General features: G+C 40.8%; 1 long non-coding RNA gene across 1 annotated transcript in view; it reads left to right on the top strand.

Annotated features, from left to right (window-relative positions):
* Positions 1-21,385, top strand: part of LOC141583939 (uncharacterized) — a 29,285-nt gene extending 7,900 nt beyond the window's left edge. The window contains exons 2-3 of the long non-coding RNA XR_012516769.1: positions 19,579-19,799; positions 19,952-21,385. This is a non-coding gene — a long non-coding RNA (uncharacterized LOC141583939). The remainder of the gene's footprint in view (positions 1-19,578; positions 19,800-19,951) is intronic.
* Positions 21,386-24,016: the final 2,631 nt, after the last annotated feature.

Here is a 24,016-nt window from a genome sequence, read left to right as displayed (position 1 = left end):
CATAAAATACACTAACACTAATAATAGCTGATGACCTAAAAATGAACACTTCACACAAAAAAATCTCATAATATTTTAAGAAAGTTTATGAATTTGCGTTTGGCTACCTTCAAAGTCATCCTGGGCTGCATGTGACCCACGGGCCATGGGTTGGATAAGCTTGCAATGAATGTTGGCATTCCAGAATTCTGCTTAAGAAATAAAGCATTAGAAATACAAATGAAACTTTTTCTATATCCACCCCAATCTTATTCTCATCTTCCCTCTTCCCCAGGGGTAATACGTATGTGAGATTTATGAATGTTAACAATCATGGTTTCAAGTCATTTATTTTCACTTCTGTGTAGCATTCCACTATATGAATATACTATAATTTATTTACTTACTTTCAAATTGATACGTGCTTAGAAGATGGGTGAGGTTGGTGGGGAATGTGTAATTAGATGTGAGTTATTTTCAGGTCCTTTTTTATCCTTGGGCGATAGGTACACAGATGTTTATAACATTATTAAATATAATTAAATATAAGTTGAACATTCATAGCCCAATGATAATAGGTGCCGTAAACCAATGAGCATGATTAATTGAATTAACATACAACAGACTGATACTAAAAATGGCAATTGTATTAGTTTGCCAGGACTGCTGCAACAAAGTACCACAGACTAGGTGGCTTAAACAACAGACATTTCTTTTCTCGTGATTCCGGAGGCTAGATGTCTGAGATCAAGATATTGGCAGGGTTGGTTTCTTCTGAGGCTTCTCATTGGCTTGTAGATGGCTGCGCCTCTTCCATGTGCCTTCCCACGGTCTTTCCTCCATGTCTGTGTCGCGATCTCCTCTTCTTATAAGGACAACACTGATACTGGATGAGGGCCCACCCTAATCACCTCATTTTAACTTACTTACCTTTTAAAGGCCCCATCTCCAAGTACAGTCACATTCTGATGTACTGGGAGTTGCGACTTCAACATACACATTTTTGGGGACCCATTTCAGCACATAGCTCTTATAAACAATGCTTCAGTGACATCCCTGTAAAGGTCTCCTTGTGCAAATAAGGGAAAGTTCCCTGGAGAATCCAGCTAAGTATGGAATTGCCAGATCATATAACAAAACACTATGAAGTGAATGATGATGTTGATGCTTACACAGTGCAAGTTTGAAGAAATAGCAATAGTAGTAGCTAGCACTTTTAAAGTGATGATAACTGATAGAGTTAGGATATCTCCTCCAAATCTCATGTTGAGATGTAATCCTCAATGTTGAAGGTGGGGCCTGGTGGGAGGTGTTTGGATCAAGGGAGCAGATCCTTCATGAATGGTCTGGGCCACCTCCTCGGTGGGAAGGGAGCTCTCGCCCTCAGAGCTGGCCATTTAAAAGTGCGTTGCACCCACTCCCACTCTGTCTTGCTCCTGCTTTCGCCATCATGATGTGCCTGCTCCTCCTTCGCCTTCTGCCATGAATAGAAGCTACTGGAGACCCCCAAAAGAAACATGCCACTATGCTTCCTGTACAGCCTGCAGAAACATCAGTCAATTAAACCTGATTTCTTTTTCTTTTTCTTTTTTTTTTTTTTTTTTGAGATAGAGTTTTGCTCTTGTTCCCCAGGCTGGAGTGCAATGGCATGATCTTGGCTCACTACAACCTTCGCCTTCTGGGTTCAAGCAATTCTCCTGCCTCAGTCTACCAAGTAGCTGGGATTACAGGCGCCTGCCACCATGCCCAGCTAATTTTTGTATTTTTAGTAGAGATGGGATTTCGCCATGTTGGCCAGGCTAGTCTTGAACTCTCGACCTCGTGATCTGCCTGCCTTTGCCTCCCAAAGTGCTGGGTTTACAGGCGTGAACCACCATGCCCAGCCAAACCTGTTTTCTTATATATTATCCAGTCTCAGGTATTTTTTTTATATCAATGCAAGAACGGCCTAATACAATAACACCATATACAATTATATTTAAAGTCTGTAACTTTTTGTGAGGTAGGTGTTACCATTGTTCTCATTTGACTGATAAGAAAACTGAGGCTAATGGAAGTCAGGTTGTCCTTCCCAGGGGCCCGAGGAACCAGTGATGAAGCTGAGATTATAGCCCAGAACTGTTGGATTCCAAAGCTCATGTTTTTATACATTATAGCAGCTTCTATAGTAGCTTTATTTGGAGAATGTGTGCATGCCTGTGTGCATGCGTGCTCGCGCGTGTGCACACACACGCGCGCGCGCACACACACACACACACACTTCCTATTTTTATAAAGTGCTGCCCTAGGGCACAATTAGCCAATAGTTTGAAAACTCATTCATCCAGCTGCAGTAGATACTAGATGTGGCTGGAAGATGAATGACAATAGTATGTGAGAACAGCCTAGGAAAAAAGGAAGGTCCAAATTCCCAGAAAAACAACTCCCAAAAAGGCAGCATCTGTGTTGACTTATAAAAATAGAAAAGTGGGGAAACCTTGTGGTTTAGAAGCAGAAACATGACATCCTGTGACGTGAAGAAGTGGTGGCTGACGTCCCTGTGAACAATGGCCACAGATGCCCAGCCACAGAGAGAACACTGCAGGAGGGAAGAGCCATGTATCACCAGCTGTGGGACGTGCACAGGAAGGAAGCGTGGGCCAACAGCTCGGCCTCCGAGGCTGCTGTGAGGCGTCAAGAATTTGATCAATGCAGGATGCATAAAGTGGCGCCTGGCACGTAGGGAGTGCTCGGTACAGGTTGTTACTACTGTGAGTATTCTCTTCATGTGGACCATTTCTCCCAGACACAGGAGACAGAAACAGTAGCTTTTTTGAAGGAGGAGGTAAGGATCAGATTAACAAGCCCTCCATTTATGGTGGAGGTGCCTGCTCCATTAATCCAATCAACTCAACCTTTAAATAACACTTGTGCAAATACGTCCTGGATGACATTCGTGAGGAAAATGTGGTATTCTTTCTGGACTTTTATAACACAAAAAATTAGAATGCATTTTATCACGCTAGAGCAGGCTGGAAAGGGTAATTTGGATTTCACTTGTGGCATGCTCCATGGTAATTTTCCGTAAATGAAGATCCAGGTTTTAGGGTGGGGACACTAAATATACAACATCCGATGACTTGAAAAGATGGTTTTTTTTTTTTTTCTCCACGCCTTCCATTTTTTCAGCCCCATGAGAATTTCTTCCCTTGAACTGTTCTGAAGAATCACAGCATTAGAAATAGAAATTATTAGGTTATTTAAACCATCTTTCTGCTGATGAGGGGATATTCCTGTAGTCCAGTTTATAATGCTATTCTGAGTGTGGCTTTGAACAATGTGGCTTTTATCAGATGAACTGTGGTGGAGGTGGAGGCCTCTGTTTGTGTTCAGAACAGGTCTCGCCCAGGGAGGAACGAGGGAGACCTCTCAAAGGCACACCTCCGCACAGCAGGCCTGATCAGCTGGCTGGAACTCAGAAGGGCAAAAGGGGAGTGAGGCCCCACTTTGATGTGGTTCGCTTGCAGCCCCGTTGCTGTGCTGTGGTGTGCATATGTTGGGGGCAGGGCAAGGGTAATAAATACCCAGGACAGTTTTGCAATGCGTGCCTGTCAGCTGAGCACTGGACAAACATTTTTTTACCACTGGCTATTTCCCTGAGGCTTCTGACAGTTTGTGCAACTTGTGTAAGACATTCCTGAAAGAGAGGAGCATTTGTTCAACTTATATAACTTCTTTTTACATCATAAGACTAAAGCAGTCCTTCCGGGCTCGTGTCCTGTTGAATGTGGTCCAATTGAAACTTCTTTCCTTTGTATACTCAGAAGCCAGACTACCTGTGTAAATTCCTCCTGATAGCATAGCTTTCTGTTTGCCCTCAGTCCTTCTCTGGCCCTTGCAGACACCCAGATTCGTAATGACATTCTTCCTCTTGTAATTCTATTGAATCGTTAAAAAAAAAAGGAGTAATAGCTGTGATTGCTTTCTACAATGTGTTCTTAAATTGTGTGTGTGTGTGTAAAATCGGTGTGTGTGTGTGTGTATATATATATATATATATATATATATTTTTTTTTTTTTTTTTTGAGAAGGAGTCTCAATCTGTCACCCAGGCTGGAGTGCAGTGGTGCAATCTCAGCTCATTGCAACCTCTGCCTCCTGGATTCAAGCAATTCTTCTGCCTCAGCCTCCTGACTAGCTGGAATTACAGGTGCACGCAAGCATGCCTGGCTGATTTTTTTGCATTTTTAGTAGAGACGGGGTTTCACAATATTGGTCAGGCTAGTCTCGAACTCCTGGCCTCGTGATCCGCCCCCACCCCCCCGACCTCCTAAAGTGCTGGGATTACAGGCATGAGCCACTGCATCTGCCCAAATGTATATATTTTTGCACTTGATCTTAGCCAAAAGCCAAGAAGTGACAAAAGGCATGTATTTTTGAATTGCTATATAGGAGCATAGGAGCTGCTGTGTGATTCTGGAATTTCAACAGAGGAGTAGCTAATGAAGTTTTGAGGGATATTATGATGTGCATGTAACTGCGGACAGTGGATGCTTGGGAGTGTGAACCTTCATTCACTCACTTCCTGCTCCCAGTAGGAGATTAAGAAGGCATGTGCAACTTCTTGTATTTGGTATAGCTTTTGTTTCCTGCCAAACTTTTTTTTTTTTTTTTTTTAATAAAAAGGCTGATTGGTTCTGCCTTGATTTATTTTTATTTAGAGGTTTTCCAAATGAGTTGGTTTAAGGCATTATGATTAAATACAAGTTAATTGATAATCACTATTCTACACCAGTTCTTCCTAATACTTTTTATCCTGTGGCCCTGTAAAATTTCCAGTTCACCAAAGCAAGCTTGGTTGGTTAAGGGAGTGACTCACACAGAATCTCTTTTGTTTAGGGGTTTGCAGCTTACAGTGCGCCTTCACGTGGGTCTTCCCATTTAACTTGCACAGTAGCCCATGAGTAAACAGGTGTTACTAGATTCAGCTGACAGATAAGGCCACCACAAGGGCTCAGAGAGGTAGTCACACAGCTAGGAAGTGGCATAGCAAGTCTACTTTTCTGTGAAAAGCATTTATTGCTTAATCATGATAGTTTCTGTTATTGTGGTTGGTTTTTGTGTTTGTTTTGCTTTTGGAGACAGGGTCTTGCTCTGTTGCCTAGTCTGCAATGCAGGGGTAAAAATATGGCTCATTGCAGCCTCCATCTCCCAGCTTAAGCAATCCTCCTGCCTCAGACTCCCAAGTAGCTGGGACTAAAAGCATGTGCCACCATGCCTGGCTGATTTTTAAATTTTTTTTTATAGAGACAGTATCTCACTTTGTTGCTCAGGCTGATCTCGAACACCTGGACTCAAGTGATCCTTACACCTTGGCCTCCCAAAATACTGGGATTACAGGTGTGAGCCACCACGCCCAGCTATTATGGTTGTAATCCACCTGTGCCAGCCACTGTGCTTGGTGTTTTATGTACATTATTTCAATTCATAGCCACCACTATTGTAAGAGTTGGCATAATTACAACAGAAGAGGAAACTGAGACTTAGGTCACCCGGACAGAATCTTCTCATTTGGAATTGGGGTCATCTAATGTAACTCTGATGCTTCATATGCTATACCACATTTAGGAACACCCATCTGCATCGTTCACGAAATGTTAGATGCCTTTCCTGGTTCTTAGATTGCCTGTTGGGACTGAAATGGGCTCTGCTTTAGCATAACAGAGATGGAAGAAAATGAAGAACATGGGCGTAACTCATCAGTGGTGGAGCCTTGGCTGTCACAGAGGTGCTTGGTAAGGAGCTCTGAATCATATGCACGGGGAAGAAACCACAGCAGAGCCTACAACAAGAAGGTGAGGAAGACAGCAGCTCCCTAGGAGAAGAGGCCAGTGCAGACTCCAGCAAAGCCAGGTTCTCAGTGCTGCACTGTTCTGTGTTTGTAACGCCCTGGTGTTCTTGACACACCACCTGGAGAAGCCTACTTCTGACATCCATGAAGGGAAGGCCATTCAGCTCTTAACTTGGGGCAAGATTTCTTTTTAATAAATTATTGTGACTGGGCGTGGTGGCTCAGGCCTGTAATCCCAGCACTTTGGGAGGCTGAAGCAGGACAATCACCTGGGGTCAGGAGTTCAAGACCAGCCTGGCCAACGTGGTGAAACCCTATCTCTACTAAAAATACAAAAATTAGCTGGGCGTGGTAGTACACATTTGTAGTCCTAACTACTCAGGAGACTGAGGCAGGAAAACTGCTTGAACCTAGGAGGTGGAGGTTGCAGTGAGACAAGATGATGCTACTGCACTCCAGCCTGGGCAACAGAGCAAGATTCTGTCTTAAAAAGAAAAAATTGTAGCTACTGCTGCACCTTTGGCATTATCTGTGAACAATCTTAGTGGACTTGGCAGAGATTAGGACCAACATGCATTGGGAAAAACCAGAAGTGGAAAATTTGAGTAAAAATCTTCAGGAAAATACAATAAAATGTTCCTGAAAGTTAGAATTAATCACTTGAATATGTGTGGCTTATATTTTTAAGTTTAAAGTTAAGTTTCAAGGTGTGGCCCCTTGTAACATTCATGAGGCTGGCTATAAAAAATTGCCATTATTTTTCAAACTTTCTATTTCAAATAATGTTGGTTTGTAAGTGTTATTCCAAAGTAAGGAATGTGATATATCAGACAGAGCTACTACTGGCTCTGACATGTCTAAGCTTTTCCATGGGAGGAAAAACGTACCTGCTAAGAGGTATCATTTTAAGTCATTGGAGATGCTCCAAAAGCCTATCATCTTAAAATTAAAATGCATGATTTTCAGAAGTATAGAATGTTTACAAACAGAACTAGCTTTATATCTTAAAGAATAATTGACTGAAAATCACTTGGCTTATGTAAAAATAAAAAGTCGCAGCCGGGCCCGGTGGCTCATGCCAGTAATCCCGGCTACTTTGGGAGGCCGAGGCAGGCGAAGCACTTGAGGTCAGGAGTTCTAGATCAGTTTGGCCAACATGATGAAACGCCCTCTCTACTAAAAATACAAAAATTAGTCAGGTATAGTGGCAGGTGCCAAGTAGCTGAGGCAGGAGAACTGCTTGAACTCAGCAGGGGAAGTTTGCAGTGAACCAAGATCAAGCCACTGCACTTCAGCCTGGGCAACGGAGTGAGACTCCATCTAAAAAAACCAAGCAAAAGAATAAAAAAGTATTTCTCTATGTCCAACTGGCATCTTTATGTACAAAAGGAAAGGTAATCTGAAATTGCTCAAATAAATTATCCCAGAGATAGAGATTATTCAGGTGAGTATGATCAGATGTAGGGACAGGGTAAACTCACACTCCCTAACTGAGTGGACAGATCAGGGCTTGCTCAGGAATATAGAAGCCACTCTATGCGTTCCAGATATAAAGAGTTTAATTCAGAATTAGGAATTTACACAACCTTTGGAGTAGCTGGGAGGGAGGGCTGCCCTGGTGCATGGGTCATAAAGCTACTCCTGAAGGTCAGGGGAATAGCCCCAAAGGTCAGAGTGGTTGGCACTGTAGCCCGCAGCTCCAAACACTTGGAGTAATTTTCCAGAGCGTGTCTGCAAGCTGCTGCACCTTTTGAGAACCTCTGGGAAGTTCTCACTAAATGTCGCAGCCTGCCATGCAAATTTGCCTGTGCATTTGTGTGCACATGCCTCCAGAGAATGAGCTTCACACCCGACATCTACCCCAAGTCCTCTCCCATGAAGTGATCCTGCAAGATGATTGTGTGGCAGGGGGTGGTGGTGCTGAGTTAGCAGCAGAAAATCAAGCAACAAGGCCTGCTTCTCTAAACTCTCACAGAAAAATGAAATGTGATATGATCACTGAACAAAAATAGACCCTGCCATAATTTCATTCCTTCACTCATTCATTCATTTAACAAAGTATCCTTTGAATAGCTAGGCTGTGTGGTATGCACTGGGAGAATGATTGTATACAGATAGAGTCATCCCTGCATATTCTACCTGGGGAGACAGTGAATGTACAAGTAACACCCACAAAAATAATGATAACTTTTGATGATAGGGAGGACAGAGGAGGTATGGGGAGCATTTTGGAAGGAGTGGCAGCTCTCTGGTATATATTTCTCATAGCGCCTTTTATTAAACTTATCTGGATGTGTTATCTCCTCTGTGAGGTTTTAAGCTCTTGGAGAACAGGAAAGATAGATCACTTATAACTATATATTTTTATAAGTCTTGTACAGAGTAAGACAGTAGGCACCGAGTACATATGAGTTGGACAGATGTGGCCCACAGTTCAGGATTCCATGCAGAGGCAGCTGCTTTCATATGAGTCCAGACTGTTTTAGTTTTGCATGTGATTCACTGCTCATGTAGACAAGGCTGCATTGTAGGGACTGGGCACAGATTCCTCTGATTCTTTTGTCTGATAGTTGGGATCTAGGCCTTGACACTCTGGTTCTAAGAGTTCTGATAAAGCCACCCTCCTTTGAGGGGATGGATTTCTCCAGTTGAACTGCCTGAAGAGGGCAGGGTCAGGGGTAACAGGACTATCAGAAGGGAAAACATGTCAATTAATATATGCAACTAGTATTACATTACGCTTGGCATCCATCCAATCTGCACAGAAAAGTTTTCTTCCCAGAGAGGCTTTCCCCAAGCAGCTTGCTCCTTGAAAAAGATACATGTGGAAAATTAAAGCTCATCACAAATTCCAGAGAATAAATATTCTGGTTCAAGTTATTCAAATTAAAGGTCTACATTGACTGCAGTAATTAATCTATTAGTGCAGTAGTTTCAGAAAATGACCCATAGGGTAAAAGTGATGAATAGAACAAATACGGATTTTTTCAAGGTTATCTTTTGGGGATGATGCTGGAAGTCCACATCTTCCTGAAAATCGGATCGTATAATGAATCACGTCAATCATATCTTCTTATGAGCTGTAAGAATCTGTACAGATGTAAATGAGATTTACTGTCTCTTACTATTCTCTTGTATTTTATCAAAATTGAAATAATCAGAAGGGAAACTATACCAACTGTTAAGTTTCTAGTATCGCTCCATTGAAACCTATCCCAAATTGGCTGGACACAGTGGCTCACACTTGTAAGCTCAGCACTTTGGGAGGCCGAGGTGGGCGAATCGCTTGAAGTCAGGAGTTCGAGACCAGCCTGGCCAACATGGACAAACCCCGTCTCTCCTGAAAATACAAAAGTTAGCCAGGTATGGTGGCATGTGCCTGTAATTCCAGCTACTCGGGAGGCTGAGGCAAGAGAACCGCTTGAACCCAGGAGGCAGAGATTGCAGTGAGCTGAGATCATGCCACTGCCCTCTAGCCTGGGCCGCAGAGTGAAACTCTATCTCTAAAAACAAAACAAAGCAAGAAACGTATCCCAAATTATGTGTTCTCCCTATGTTTGAGTCCTCTTGATAAGAAACAGTCCTGCCTGTAATCCCAGCACTTTGGGAGGCTGAGGCAGGTGGATCATGAGGTCAAGAGATCGAGACCATCCTGGTGAACATGGTGAAACCCCGTCTCTACTAAAAATACAAAAAATTAGCTGGGCATGGTGGCACGTGCCTGAAATCCCAGCTACTCAGGAGGCTGAGGCAGGAGAATTGCCTGAACCCAGGAGGCGGAGGTTGCGGTGAGCCGAGATCGTGCCATTGCACTCCAGCCTGGGTAACAAGAGCAAAACTCCGTCTCAAAAAAAAAAAAAAAGAAAAAAAAGAAAAAGAAACAGTCCTGGTCCCAGATTGACTGGAGAGTTGAGGTAGCAAATTTTGCTGCTGCCCGTCAACATACAGTTAAGTGTTAGTAGTCAGAAGGCAGCTAATTCTAGGGACCTTTCTATAGTTCTCCATTTCCCCTTCCTACTTCCCACCTCCCTAAAGCTGTTAATGGCACATTTTGCCCCAGCCTGTGCTGCAGCCAATGTTGAAGAGATGGATCCCAGCTGCAACCTGAAGACCGAAAATCTGTTTGGGCATAGGAGGGTTCAGATTCTTCCCCGGCTCCTGATTCCATCTTTATAAAGCCTGCTGAAAATTCAGGTCTTCTCATTATAATCTAGAGGATGTGTTCTTGGCTTTTTTGTTCCTTTCTTCCACTGTGGCTGTAAATTATTTTCCCATCAGTGATTTATGTAGTGTCTTTAAAGAAGAAAAATCTGTCCCAGACTGAAGAGACAGTCTGGGAGAGCCACAAGAGCTCCCTCTGTGCCACTAGGAGAGGGTCTTGGAGCATTAAACCATGGTTTTCTTTGATTTTTTGACTGTGAAAGAAAAAAAGCTTATTCCCTCTCCCACATCTTTCTCCCTACTTCAGTCCAAAGTGCGTTTAATTACCTCTTAGTGTCATGTTAAGACGTGCTGATAATTATGCTGAAAAAGATCAGCTTAGACACAAAAGCAGTATGTCACTTGAGTAGGCCCTTGCATCCCTGTGCTGTGTGTCTCATTAAACCACGACGAACCGTTTTGTCTATTCATTTGGCTTGACTTAATCTGTCTCTACCAGGCATATAATGGGGGTGATGGTAAGGACACATCCTGGGGAATTTTAATATAAAAAAATTATGGAGTGCTGGTTTTATGATGTTTGCCCTGACAACCAATTAATCAAAATATTTATCAGGCATCTACTCTAGGCAAAGCACACTGCCACATGCTGTAGTGAAAACAGCACCAACCCCCAGATCCCTGGAATGGCAGTGATCATTTCATTATTTAGTAGATTCTTTCCTTTTTCTCTATGACATGTAAAAACTCACACTCCCTGCACTCCCAACTTTGGAACAGGGTCTAGCACATAGTTAGCATTTTGATTGGAAAGTGCCATACAAGATGAAGAAATAATCTTCCTTTATGTAGATTAATATGGGAAGCTGAGTTTCAAATCAGAAGGACAATGACTAAGCATGGAATTGGCACAAGGGGAGTTAGTTTTAAAATGGGGGCTCAAAAGTGGGGAAGTAGAAGAGTAGCTTCCTGAAGAAGATCTAATGGCTGTCTGTCAAGTGGCCGCACAGGATGGTCTTTACTTTCATGAATTCGTATAAATTCATCATGACCTGATCTTGTAGGATCAGAAACTTAGATTTATCAGTGAGTAAAGTGGTTCCTTCTATAGGTGTTGACTCATTAGTCAAGATCATACAGATTGATGTATCACCACAGTGTCAGTTTATTAATTAACGTTAAGAAATAATTGCTGCTGGGCCCGGTGGCTCATGCCTGTATTCCTAGCACTTTTGGAGACTTGAGGTGGGAGAATCACTTGAGCCCAGGAGTTGGAGACCAGACTGGGCAGCATGGCAAAACTCCATCTCTACAAAAAATTTTGTAAAAATTAGTTGAGTGTGGTGCTACGCACCTATAGTTCCAGCTACTTGAGAGGCTGAGGCAGAAGGATAATTGGAGTCAGAAGGTTAAGGCTGCAGTAAGCGATGATTGCACCACTGTACTCCAGCCTGGGTAACAGAGTGAGACCCTGTCTCTACAGAAAAAAAAAAGCAAGAAAAAAAGAAATAATTAGCTGGGCATGGTGGCATGTGCCTGTGGATCTAGCTACTCAGGAGACTGAGGAAGGAGGATTGCTTGGGCCCAGTAGTTCAAGGCTGCAGTGAGCCATGATCACACCACTGCATGCCAGCATGGGTGACAGAATGATACCCTGTCTCTAAAAAATAAAACACAATAAAAATAAAAGAAATAATTGGTAGATAGAACAAACCCAAAAGGCAGGTAGAACAACGTATTTTTATCTTTTCTCATTATAGGCCAATGTTCGTTTTGTTACATGATGTCAATAATACCCTATTGTTTAAGCCATTGTAGATGATTTTTTTCTTTGTTACTCTGTAGCTGAACATAATTCTGATATTTTTCATGTTGTCTTTTGACTTAAAAATTTTTTTATTGGATCGTTGCTTTTCCAATGAAATTTAGTAACAACTTAAGAAGTTATACACATGTAGATCAAGGAAAAAAAAGAAAGAAAACCTATTTTTTTTTTTTTTTTGGAGATGGAATCTTGCTCTGTTGGCAGGCTGGAGTACAGTGGTGCGTTCTTGGCTCACTGCAACCTCCGACTCCCAGGTTCAAGTGATTCCCCTGCCTCAGCCTCCCGAGTAGCTGGGATTACAGGCAAGCCACCACAACCTGCTAATTTTTGTATTTTTAGTAGAGACAGGATTTCACCATGTTGGCCAGGATGGTCTCCATCTCCCAAAATATTTCAGGCCTGGTGTGGTGGCTCATGCCTGCAATATGAGACTGTATTTTATATATATGTATTTCTTGGGGTCTGTAATGCTAATTATCTATTGTGTCTAAGTTTTCAAATTGAGTTGTTCATATTATTTTCTTTCTTTTTTTTTTGAAACGGAGTTTCGCTCTTGTTACCCAGGCTGGAGTGCAATGGTGCGATCTCGGCTCACTGCAACCTCTGCCTCATGGGTTCAGGCAATTTTCCTGCCTCAGCCTCCTGAGTAGCTGGGATTTCAGGCACGCGCCACCATGCCCAGCTAATTTTTTGTATTTTTCGTAGAGACGGGGTTTCACCATGTTGACCAGGATGGTCTCGATCTCTTGACCTCGTGATCCACCTGCCTCGGTCTCCCAAAGTGCTAGGATTACAGGCTTGAGCCACCGCGCCGGGCCCATATTATTTTCTTAGGATTAAAACATTCCCATTGTATCTGTAGTCATATCCCCTTTTCATGTATTCCTAATATCAACATTTAAAAGTTGTTTGTCCTTTTAAGTACCAACCTCAGCTTATCCTACGTATTTTGATATAAATGACAGCACTTTTATTTTTCTGTCACTTCTAAGTATTTCCAAATTTACACTGTTATTTCTTCTTACACCCATTATTTAGAAATATTTTTAAATTTTCAGACATGAGTTCTAAAAATTATTTTTTAACCTTATTTTAATTAAATTATGTTCAGAGAATATGGTCTACCAGATATCAATTCTTTCTTTTCTTTTCTTTTCTTTCTTTCTTTTTGTTTGTTTGTTTGAGGCGGGGTCTGGTTCTGTCACCCCAGTTGGAGTACAGTGGCTCGATCTTGGCTCACTGCAGCCACGATCTCCTGGGCTCAGTTGATCCTCCTGCCTCAGCTGTCTGAGTAGCTGGGACTACTGGCACGCACCATCATGACTGGCTAGTTTTTGAATTTTTTGCAGAAATGGGGTTTCGTCATGTTGCCCAGGCTAATTCTTTCTTAGTAGTTGAGATTTACTTTGTGGTTTCATTTGAAGTCAAACTCTCTACACATTTCATTGGTGCTTGAGTTGAATCTTTTTTTCCTAATTAGCAGATTCAGGAAACTGTATAGGCTCACAAGGTTTTCTATGTCCTTTTAACACCTTTATTGAAGTATAATTTATATATTCTAAAATTCATTCATTTTAAATTGTGCACTTTAAGGCTTTTTAGTAAATGTACAGAGTTGTGCAATCATCACCACAGTACAGCTTTAGAACATTTGCCTCAAAGAGATCCCTCCTTCCTGTTTATGGTAATACTTTGTTTCCATCTTTTTAGTTGATTTTTATACGCTTGACTCACCAGTTTCATAAATATGCACCCACTGCTATTGTGGTTTTGTTGATTTCTCTTTGTAATGTGTAACATTTTGCTTTACACATTTTGTGGCTATTTTATTAAGTACATACAAGTTTGAAATTATGATATTTTAGAGGCAAATTATTCATTGCCTCATTAAAATGAGAAGGCTAAACCTGATTTTTGTCAATACGTGCTATCTATCTTTATATCTAAAAATGCCTTTGGTCTTAGTTTATTTCACTTGGTATTAATCTAGTTACAGGAGCTTCCTTTAGGTTAATAGTTACTTGATATATTTTTTCTATCATATTACTTAAAGTTTCCATGTCTTTAAATTATATTTATTTCTGTTGAAATCAGTGTATAATTAGATTGAGTCTTTTGTTTAATCTGAAAGTCTCTGTATTTTAATAGAGGAATTTAATCTATTTATATTCAATATGATTGTTGACATATTTGCCTTTATTTCTACCTATTATTTGGTGTTTTTTATTTGCTTTGCCTTTTTTTTCTTTCTTTTCTTTTCCTTCTCCTATCCTTTTCCTGCTCTTTTTACTTGATTGAATTTATTCCCCAATTCTCCACCAATTCTGGTTCGGAAATAATGCCTTCTGTCTTCTACACGCACACACACACACACACACACCACATTTACATTAGCATTTTATTTCTCTTACACAGCCACATGTTTTTAAGATTTACACACATATTTATCATCTCTTGGCGTAAATTATCTCTTGCATCTTATTTCTTCCTTCTGGGTTAAATGTATCTTCTTTCTGAAATACATATTTTAGAAGTTTTTCATTGAGAGCGTGTTGATATTAAGACTGATTTTCTTTGTGTCTGAAAATGTCATATCTTTATTGTTGAATAAAAATGTATTTGGGAATAGAATTCTGAGTTATCTAGTGTTTTTCTCTGCTTATTGAAATTATTTTAAATTGTCAAGTCATTTAATCAATAAGGCTGAGATAAGTTTGTTTATCATTGTTCTTAGGTAACTGGTTTTTATCTTTACTTGCTTTTATGAGTTCTGCTTTATTTATATTTATTTACACTGTTCACAGGACACCACATTCCTGAATCTGAGAATTCATGTCATTCATTCATTCTGGAAAAGCCTGAGCCCCTAGATCATTAAATTACTTCTCTTACATTCTCTTTATTTCTGGAAATCTTATGATGGGCTTTCTCATTCCACATGCTATGTCTCTTAGATGCTTTTTGATTTTTTAAAAAATCTCTTTCTCAGCCAGGTGCAGTAGCTCACACCTGTATCCCAGCACTTTGGGAGGTTGAGGCAGGTGTTCACAAGATCAGGAGTTCAAGACCAGCCTGGCCAAGACGGTGAAACCCTATTGCTACTAAAAATACAAAAATTAGTAGGGCCTGGTGGTGCACCGGTGCCTGTAATCCAAGTTAGTAGGGAGGCTGAGGCAGAGAATTGTTTGAACCTGGAAGGCAGAGGTTGCAGTGAGCCGAAACGGCGCCACTGCATCCAGCCGGGGGCGACAGAGCAAGACTCCCTCTCAAAAAACAAAACAAAACAAAACAAAACAAAACAAAAAACAAACTCTTTCTCTCTGTGTTGCATTTTGAGTAGTCTTCCATAAGGTGCTTTTAAATGTATTTAATCAATTTACATATACTTATTTGATATTATCTTAGAGTTTATAATTGTTTTAATTTTCTGCTTGATTTTGTTGTTTGTTGTGTTTGCCAACTCTCAAATATGGTAGATTCCTTATATAATTGTGAATTGTGTGAGACCATTTTCAGAAGGGCTGTATCTATGTGAAGTTTGTGCATCTCAAGTTGAATGTGTATTACTCCACAGATTTTATATTTATCCTGCCAGAAGTTCAAGGGATTTAAAGTCAGCGGTCTCATTTGTATGTTAATTTCATCGAATAATAAGACTATGTCAATAGCATATAAATCCCAATTGCTGGCTCTGTGTGGTATAGACCAATGGTATTAATATGTAGAATAGACTTTGACCCCAGGCTTAACTAGATGAGTATCTGCCATTTGGAGAATTTTTCAGTGCACCCAGACACTTTTTTTTTTTTTTTTTTTTCAGACAGAGTTTTGCTCTGTTGCCCAGGCTGGAGTGCAATAATAGCACGATCTCAGCTCACTGCAACCTCCACTTCCTGGGTTCAAGAGATTCTCCTGCCTCAGCCTCCTGAGTAGCTGGGATTACAAACATGCACCACCATGCCTGCCTAATTTTTGTATTTTCAGTAGAGATGGGGTTTCGCTATGTTGGCCAGGCTGCTCTTGAACTCCTGATCTCAAGTGATCCACTCACCTCACCCACCCAATGTACTGGGATTACAGGCATGAGCCACCGTGCCTGCCCCAGCCTACCCAGACTTTTTCAGCTACTTTTATTATCTTTTTTTTTTCCATCCTACAACACAAACTCACACTCACTGCTTCTACCTGGAGGCAGAAATCCTTGTCTCTGTTGCATACACATCCTTGTCTATGTTGTCTGAATGGGCCACTGCAGTGCCCAGTTGTTCATCACTGTGCAGGCTCACCCTTCTTCCTATACCTCCAACAGGAGGCTGCTGTTTCATTCCAAAGTAGTAGTTCCCTGACCACATTCTGGCCTGTGGCTTCCTTCTTCCATTCAATTTTGTGGCCTTCAGTTTCTGATTTACTGAGTTTCTCTTTGTTTTGTCTCTTAGCTATGCATGTTTATGTTAAAATGCATTGTATATGTTTTCTAGGGATTTGTAGTTCTAGCCCATCAATATAAAACAGAGCCGAACTAAACACTGTTGTGCAAAATCTTTGCCCATGTTTCTGACTCTTTCCCTGAGATAGGATTACAGAGAAAGAATCATTTGGTAAAAAAGTTATAGGAGCCGGCTAGGTACAATGGCTCACGCCTGTAACCCCAGCACTTTGGGAGGCTGAGGTGGGCGGATCACAAGGTCAAGAGTTCAGAACCAGCCTGGCCAACATAGTGAAACCCCATCTCTACTAAAAATACAAAAAATTAACTGGGTGTGGTGGCAGGTGCCTGCAATCCCAGCTACTCAGGAGGCTGAGGCAGGAGAATCACTTGAATTCGGGAGGTGGAGGTTGCAGTAAGCGGAGATTGTGCCACTGCACTCCAGCCTGGACAACACTGTGAGACTCCCTCTCAAAATAAAAAAAAAAAAATAAGTTTATAGGAAATGATCCACTGCTCATAATATATAGCAGCACACTTTTCTAGAAGGTGATAATTTAATTCCCACCAGTGAGTTCTTTTGATAACTGATGTATTTCAGACATAAATAGAGTGGGAGCTAGGGAGTACCTTATTTGGACTCGTTGGCATTGAGATAGAGGAAATTCTGTGTGATCTTTCAGTAAAGCTTTCTCAGAAGAAATGATGCCCAAGGTGAGTCTTCAAAGATGAGTAGTAGCTAGCTATGCCAGAAGTAGGGTAATCTTAGGGGAGAGGGAACAGATCCAAGGAAGAAGGACCTTGCAACAAGGTGGCAAACATACATGTTAATGATTCCAACCCAGTTATTCTCCAAGGGTTCTGCAGTCACTCTCCTGGGAAGACACACACTGAGGAAAGGGGAATACCTAACCTTTCAAGAGCTGTTTCATACAGGATCCAAGTTGACATTGATACCGAGAAATTCGAAGCATGGTCATGGCTTCCCTGTGAGACTGGAGGCACATGGAGACTCTGGCAGGGATGTCAGCTAATTGGCCTTGGTGGTCAATACATGGCAAATATGTTGGAAACCTTGAAAAGAAAAATTTCCTCTGGGAGGTAGAAAATAAACACCGTGATCATTCAGGGACCGGCCTTATGGGTTACATTTTTAGGAGTCTGGTGGTCTGGGACATGCTGAAACAACTTTCAGTTCTACCTACTACAAAGCAAAAAACAAACGACTCACACCTCCTATCACAAAGAAGGAAGCACAAAACTAGGTAGAACGCATTGGGTTTGGAAGCATCATATTCCACATCTGGCAATGTTGTTCTTATTTGGGGTGATTCCAAATGCTTCCAACTGTAAGTGGGATCTACAGCAGAAAAGGGCTTTGCAGTGTGTCCAGGCTGCAGGGCAAGTGGCCTTCTCATCTGGCGATATAGCCCAGCAAAACCTGTAATACTGGAGAAATCTGTGGTGGGAAAACGTGTTGTGAGGAGATGATAGTAAGGCCCAATAAGGGAATCACAATATAAACCTCTAGGATTCTGAAGCAAGAATTTTATAGCATTATAAAAACAGCTGCTGGCAACTAAGTCCCAGTAGAAATAGAACACTTGACCATGGGTCATCAAGTGATCATGAAGCCAGAGTTGCCTATCATCAACAGAGTTCTGCAAGAATTATGAGTTAGGCAAGACGAGCAGCAATCCATTTAAGACAGAAGTGGTATATTCAAGATCAGGCACATGAGGGCTAATGGGCACAAGGCAGTTGCATGAGCAGCTAGAATAGAACCCAGGGCATCTACCATATTACACTAGTGTCCCTCGCTTGGCTCACAACTGTGAACCTATGGCCGATTTGGGGATCTATACGGCCAGCTGAAGGAGGATAGAACTCAAGCTTGTTTATCTGAGTCACCCTGGAACGTGATGTAAACTGAAAATGTACAGTGGTTGCATTACGGCCAGTGATATGCCGAAGGTGGCTCACACAGGCTTGTGAGTGCTGAATGTATGCATCTCTACCCAAGCCTGCAACAGAGATACCCCATGGGGAGCTTGTAATGGCCATGGTAGGAGTATCGTCACTGCAGAAAGCAGCAAATGTTGTAAATCAGGACTCTTTTTTCCCCTGGAGAATTGGTTGTGGAATCAATTCTTTTTTAAAGAAAAAAAAGGACAAGAAAGAAAGAGAGAAAGAAAGAAAGAAAAAAGAATGAAGGAGAGGAAGAAAGAGGAAGAGGAAAAGGGAGAGAGAACGGAAGTGTTGCTTTATTGCCTGGGGTAGAATGCAGTCTAAAAATGGGTATTGAAAACCTCTTTTATGCCCATAATTGTGCTTAATAATGGAGACAGGAAAAAAAATGAGGGAAGAAAATAACAAACAAGCAGCCAACCAATATTTCATTTAAACCTGTGAGTAGGTGTGATGTGGTACTGATAAGAGTGTATATTTTGTGTATTTAAAGTGGAGAATTCTATAAATGTTTATTAAGTTTACTTGTTCCAGATCTGAGTTCAAGTCCTGGATATCCTTGTTAATTTTCTGTCTCATTGATCTGTCTAATATTGATGTTGAAGTCTCCCACTATTATTGTGTGGGAGCCTAAGTCTCTTTATAAGTCTTATGTATCAGGGTGTTCCTGTATTGGGTGCGTATATATTTAGGATCATTAGCTCTTCTTGTTGCATTGATCCTTTTGTCATTATGTAATATCCTTCTTTGCCTCTTTTGATCTTTGTTGCTTTAAAGTCTATTTTATCAGAGGCGAGAATTGCAATTCCTGCTTTTTATTTATTTATTTATTTTTGCTCTCCATTTGGTTGGTAAATCTTTCTCCATCCCTTTGTTTTGAGTCTTTGTGTATCCTTGCACGTGAAATGGGGCTGGATGCAGCATACCGATAGGTTTTGGCTGTGTCTTTTGATTGGGGGATTTAATCGATTTAAATTTAGGATTAATAATAATATATGTGAGTTTAATAGTGGCATTTGATGTTAGCTGGCTGTTCTGCCCATTAATTGATGTAAATTCTTCATTATGCTCTTTACTTTTGGTGTATTTTTGGAAAGTTTGATACTGGTTGTTCCTTTCTATGTGTAAGAAGCTCTTGTAAAGCAGGCCTGGTGGTGATGAAATCTCTGAGTATTCGCTTGTTCACAAAAGATTTTATTTTGTGGAACATTTTTCAGCAATCCACTGATGACAGCCCCATGCAACCAGACACTTTAGTCAAACCAGAAGAGCTACCTAAAGCTTAGAGAGATCTAGAATATGTAGAAGAGGAGAGATACGACAGGACCAACTTCAAAGGTGGGGACTTCAGCTTGCACCGCTAACCACCTTCTTACAATTTTGTCCCAGGAAAAGAGGCCACTGTAGTCCTGGAGGAGTTACTTCCAGAATGTATGTGAAACCTGTGGATCTAAGCAATGCAAAGGGTGTACTCTAGTGGATGTTGTGATATGCTACCTGGATCCTCTGGTCGGTTTGGAAGGACTTATTCCACCATCTGCTAGAAGTGCTGCCAGATGTATTGCTCAACTGTCAGCCCTGTCTGGAAATTACCTTTGCTCCAACTGAAGGTACCTAGCCCTCTTGTTTCAGCTGAGAACAATTCTCCAGGGCCGTCCCAGTTTTATAGCTTCCTATTGGGTCAGCTGAGGCCTTTGATGAGACTAAACTACGGTCCTAATTTGCTCTCTGCCCAATCCTACTGCTTTCCCTTCCTCCACAGGTGTTGATCCTGAGTGCTTTGTTAAAAACATTCTCCGTGCTGACCTCCGTCTCAGCGTTTGCTTCCTGGGGAAAACTGAAACAGGACTCGATGTTAGAAGCTACCCAGAAGAACCAGATTGGCCACTGTCCTTGCCAGAAGATCTGATCTCCTGTCTATGGCCACCACCTAACACTGCTCACTTCTACATCTAAACCTCAGGTAGGTGTGTCTGTTTGGAAGAACTGTAGGTAAATGAAGTCTTCAAAATTTAAAGATTAGTTTTCCAACCTTTATAATAGAGGATGTTGTGCTAGAAGAAGGTTTGGATGGGTGCAAATTGGATAAGACAACTTACAGTATCTGCCACAGTTGAACCCTACATCATTCAATGTTCATTTATTCTTGTCATACTGAAAATCCCAATAATAACAGAAAGAGCAACATGCGCCTGACAAACATAATGCAATGATTCTTCCTGCAAATACATTCTCACCCTCTCCCTAAAAAGGGAGTAAAAAAGTTAGTCACCGTATCTGTCTCTGAGTAATGCTCATTTCTACTCCAACTTAGTCACAATCCCATCTTCTTATCTTGTATCCTAGGGATTAAACGATAAAAGTAACACCAGCATTTTAAGATAATGAAAATTGATTTTAAAAATGAGGAAGAAAATGATGAGCAGCTGTAACCAATCATGTTCTTTTTTAATGTATCACAAGTTTATGGTGGACATTTATAGTTCCCTCCTCTACCCATTCAATGTTTATTATGGCTTCATTCAGCATCTCCGCTGGCCTGAGTTCTTTTCCTGATGAAACAGTAATCATTTTTGTGCCCAAGAGGTCTGAACCTTGGCAACCTTACTTGTACGAGGTTGCTATGGTTTCTGGGGGGATTTATTTATTTTTCAATTGTGGTAAAACATATACAACATAAAACGTACCATAGTTGCCATTTGTAAGTGTATGATTTAGTAACGTTAAGCATATTCACAATGTTCTGTAACCATTACCACTATCTATTTCTAGAACTTTTTCATCACATAAAACAGAAATTTTGTACTTATTAAGCAGTATCTTTCTCATTCCACCTCTCCCCAGCCTAGTCTCTGGTAACTTCTAGTCTACTTTCTGTCTATGAATTTGCATATTTTGGATTATTCATATAAGTGAAATTGTACAATACTTGCCCTTTTGTGTCTGGTTTATTAGCATAAGGTCTTCAAGGTTCATTTATGTTGTAGCATGGATCAGAATTTCACTCCTTTTTAAAACTGAATAATATTCCATTCCAGGCATATACCACATTTTGTTTCTCCATTCATCCATTGATGCATGCTTGAGCTGTTTCCATCTTTGGGTTACTGTGAATGTGGCTATGAATACTGGTATACAGTATCTCTTTGACCTTCGACTCTTTGCTTTCAATCTTTTGGATACACACACACACACCCCTTTGGATATATATACACATGTATACCTTTTGGATATATATACATATATATATGCACACACATATACCTTTTGGATATATATACGCCTTTTGTGTGTATATATATATATATATATATATATATATAAAACACACCTTTGGGTATATGTATATTGGATATATATTTTGGATATATATATATATATATATATATATAGGATATATGTTTTGGAGAGAGAGATATATAGGATATATGTTTTGGATATATATATCTCCACAGTATCTCCCAGCCACTACTGTAATGCAGTCTTTTTTTTAGGTGTGTGTGAGATGGAGTCTTCCTCTGTTACCAGGCTGGAGTGCAGTGATGCGATCTCAGCTCACTGTAACCTCTGCCTCCTGGGTTCAAGTGATTCTCCTGCCTCAGTCTCCCAAATAGCTGGGACTACAGGTGCGTGCCACCATGCCCAGCTAATTTTTGTATTTTTAGTAGAGACGGGGTTTCACCATGTTGACCAGGGTGGTCTCAATCTCTTGACCTCTTGATCTGCCCACCTCGGCCTCCCAAAGTGCTGGGATTACAGGCATGAGCCACTGCGCCTGGCTGAAGTCTTTAATAAGCCATTCCACAATTATTTTTATCAGGTTAACTATTTAGGGATGGAGTAGATAGTGAAACCAGTGAATTCTATGGGCATGTGACGATTGCCTTATGCATATTTTTCAGTACTTTTATCCTCTTGATTAGAAGCAGTGATGTGTGAAGTGGACCATGTTGGTGAATAAGACATTCATTTGACACATGTCAATTACTACATAAAGAAGCAACTGTAGTAGGATGGTCAAATCCATATCCAAAACAAACATCTGTGAGGACCATAACTATTCCCTCTGTGATGAGAAGATGAACGGGTCCAATATAAGTGACCTTACCCAATGACTGCCTAGTTCTTTTATGGTCAGGCTGCTCTATTAACGGCTCAGCATTGATTTTCTGCTGCTTGCAGATTAGAAACTTAGTAATAGCAGAAGACAGTTTAGCTGTGGTGGAGAAAAATCCATGTTGAGTCCATATAGAACCCCATACCTACAGTCTCTTAGTTCATAAGCCAATGAAACATAGCTAAATGAAGAGAACAAACCGATATTTAGAAAACAGGCAATCTTAATAACCTGATTATTTAAAGCTTCCTTTGCAGAGAAATCTTCACTACTTACCTTCATTACTGACCTACAAAGGAGAGCCACCGCTCTATTAAAGACCTGTTGGTACTTATCCCTTGCCAGTGTTTTATGTAATGTTAAAGGTCAGTGAGTGCCCTTTAGGCCCTCTTGGTAGATAATAGGAACTGGTAAGCAGACTGCACATGAAAATATGTCTCAACCTAGCTATTTCTTTAAGTCTTTAGGTTATTTCCTATACATTGTATCAAGAAATTTCTGGCTTCTGAACCACCTTGGAGTCTAGGTTTCAGAAAAGCAAGTGAACAAATGGAGTAAGCGCCAACTGTTTAAGATACAATCACTGATAAGTGCAGCCATGTTGATTAATTCAACCTGATCTGGAAATATTTACCCTCTCTTTTTGTCTAGAAACCTTAGAGTCTTTTACAACACATGTTATCTATGTTCTTGATGTTCTAAATTAGAAAAAGGATACAACTATGTTTATGTCTTTCTCCCTTTGGTTTAATTTTATAATCTAGTGAATGTTGGAATATGACTGTAGTTGTAAGTCTTGAGGCAATGAATGGTGGTAAGAGAGAAGAATAAGGAGAATTGGCACTCATTGCAAGTTATTTATGTGAAGTGAGATTGTTATAGACTCTTAAAGAAAGTTACATCTTCAACATATAGAAGAGGAGGGGCCGGTTAAGCTGAAGTACTGCAGTAGAGCTTGGCAATTCAGATGCACCTTGCAGCTAAATCCTCCTGGATATCTCTATTCTAGTTAAGGGTGGGGTTGGCAGTGTACCAAGCAATCCAAAGTTTCACATAAGAGACCTAATATGCATGTAAATTCATCTGTGTTATAATTCAGAGACTCATGGAATCAGACTTTATATCTTAGTTTTGGCTATGTCACACAAAAAAAGTTTTGGCTATCGGTGACAATAGATAAAATATCTTTAGGGTAATTACAGCAATTCCTTGGTCTCTGATCTGGCCTTAAACAAGAACTTAGAAACTTGATGTTATCCTTTTCTTTATTTAAATGCTCCAGTACCATTAGAAGTAGTCTGGCTTATGTTCTTCCATTCCGTTCTATAATGGTGGCCAGCTGGTCTGTAAAACCTTGTCTTCACTAAGCATCCTGGTGGTCCCAGTGACTGTATACAGGTGACTGCCAGTAAACGTTTAGGCAACCTCCATCACTGTGCCCCCTCCCAGTAGTAACCAGATCCTCAGTGCTTTCAAATCCAACCAAGTCAGACAACCAATCTCAGATTTCTATTTCCCTCACCTGAAGTACTTCTGTTACCACTTTATGCAGCAGGATTCACTCTAATTGTTTCAAGCAGATACTAGGTAGTTAAAGGTGGCTAGAGAACTATGCCCAAATGGTTGCTACAACAGCTAGGAATAGAGCAGCCCTGAGAAATTTGCTAAGTCTAACAAAAAAGTTTTTTGAGCAAAACACTCCTGGCATTG

This window comes from Saimiri boliviensis, chromosome 3 (genome assembly GCF_048565385.1).
Source record: "Saimiri boliviensis isolate mSaiBol1 chromosome 3, mSaiBol1.pri, whole genome shotgun sequence".
In the NCBI taxonomy this organism is placed as follows: domain Eukaryota; kingdom Metazoa; phylum Chordata; class Mammalia; order Primates; family Cebidae; genus Saimiri; species Saimiri boliviensis.
This window is presented reverse-complemented; position numbering and strand designations above follow the sequence as displayed.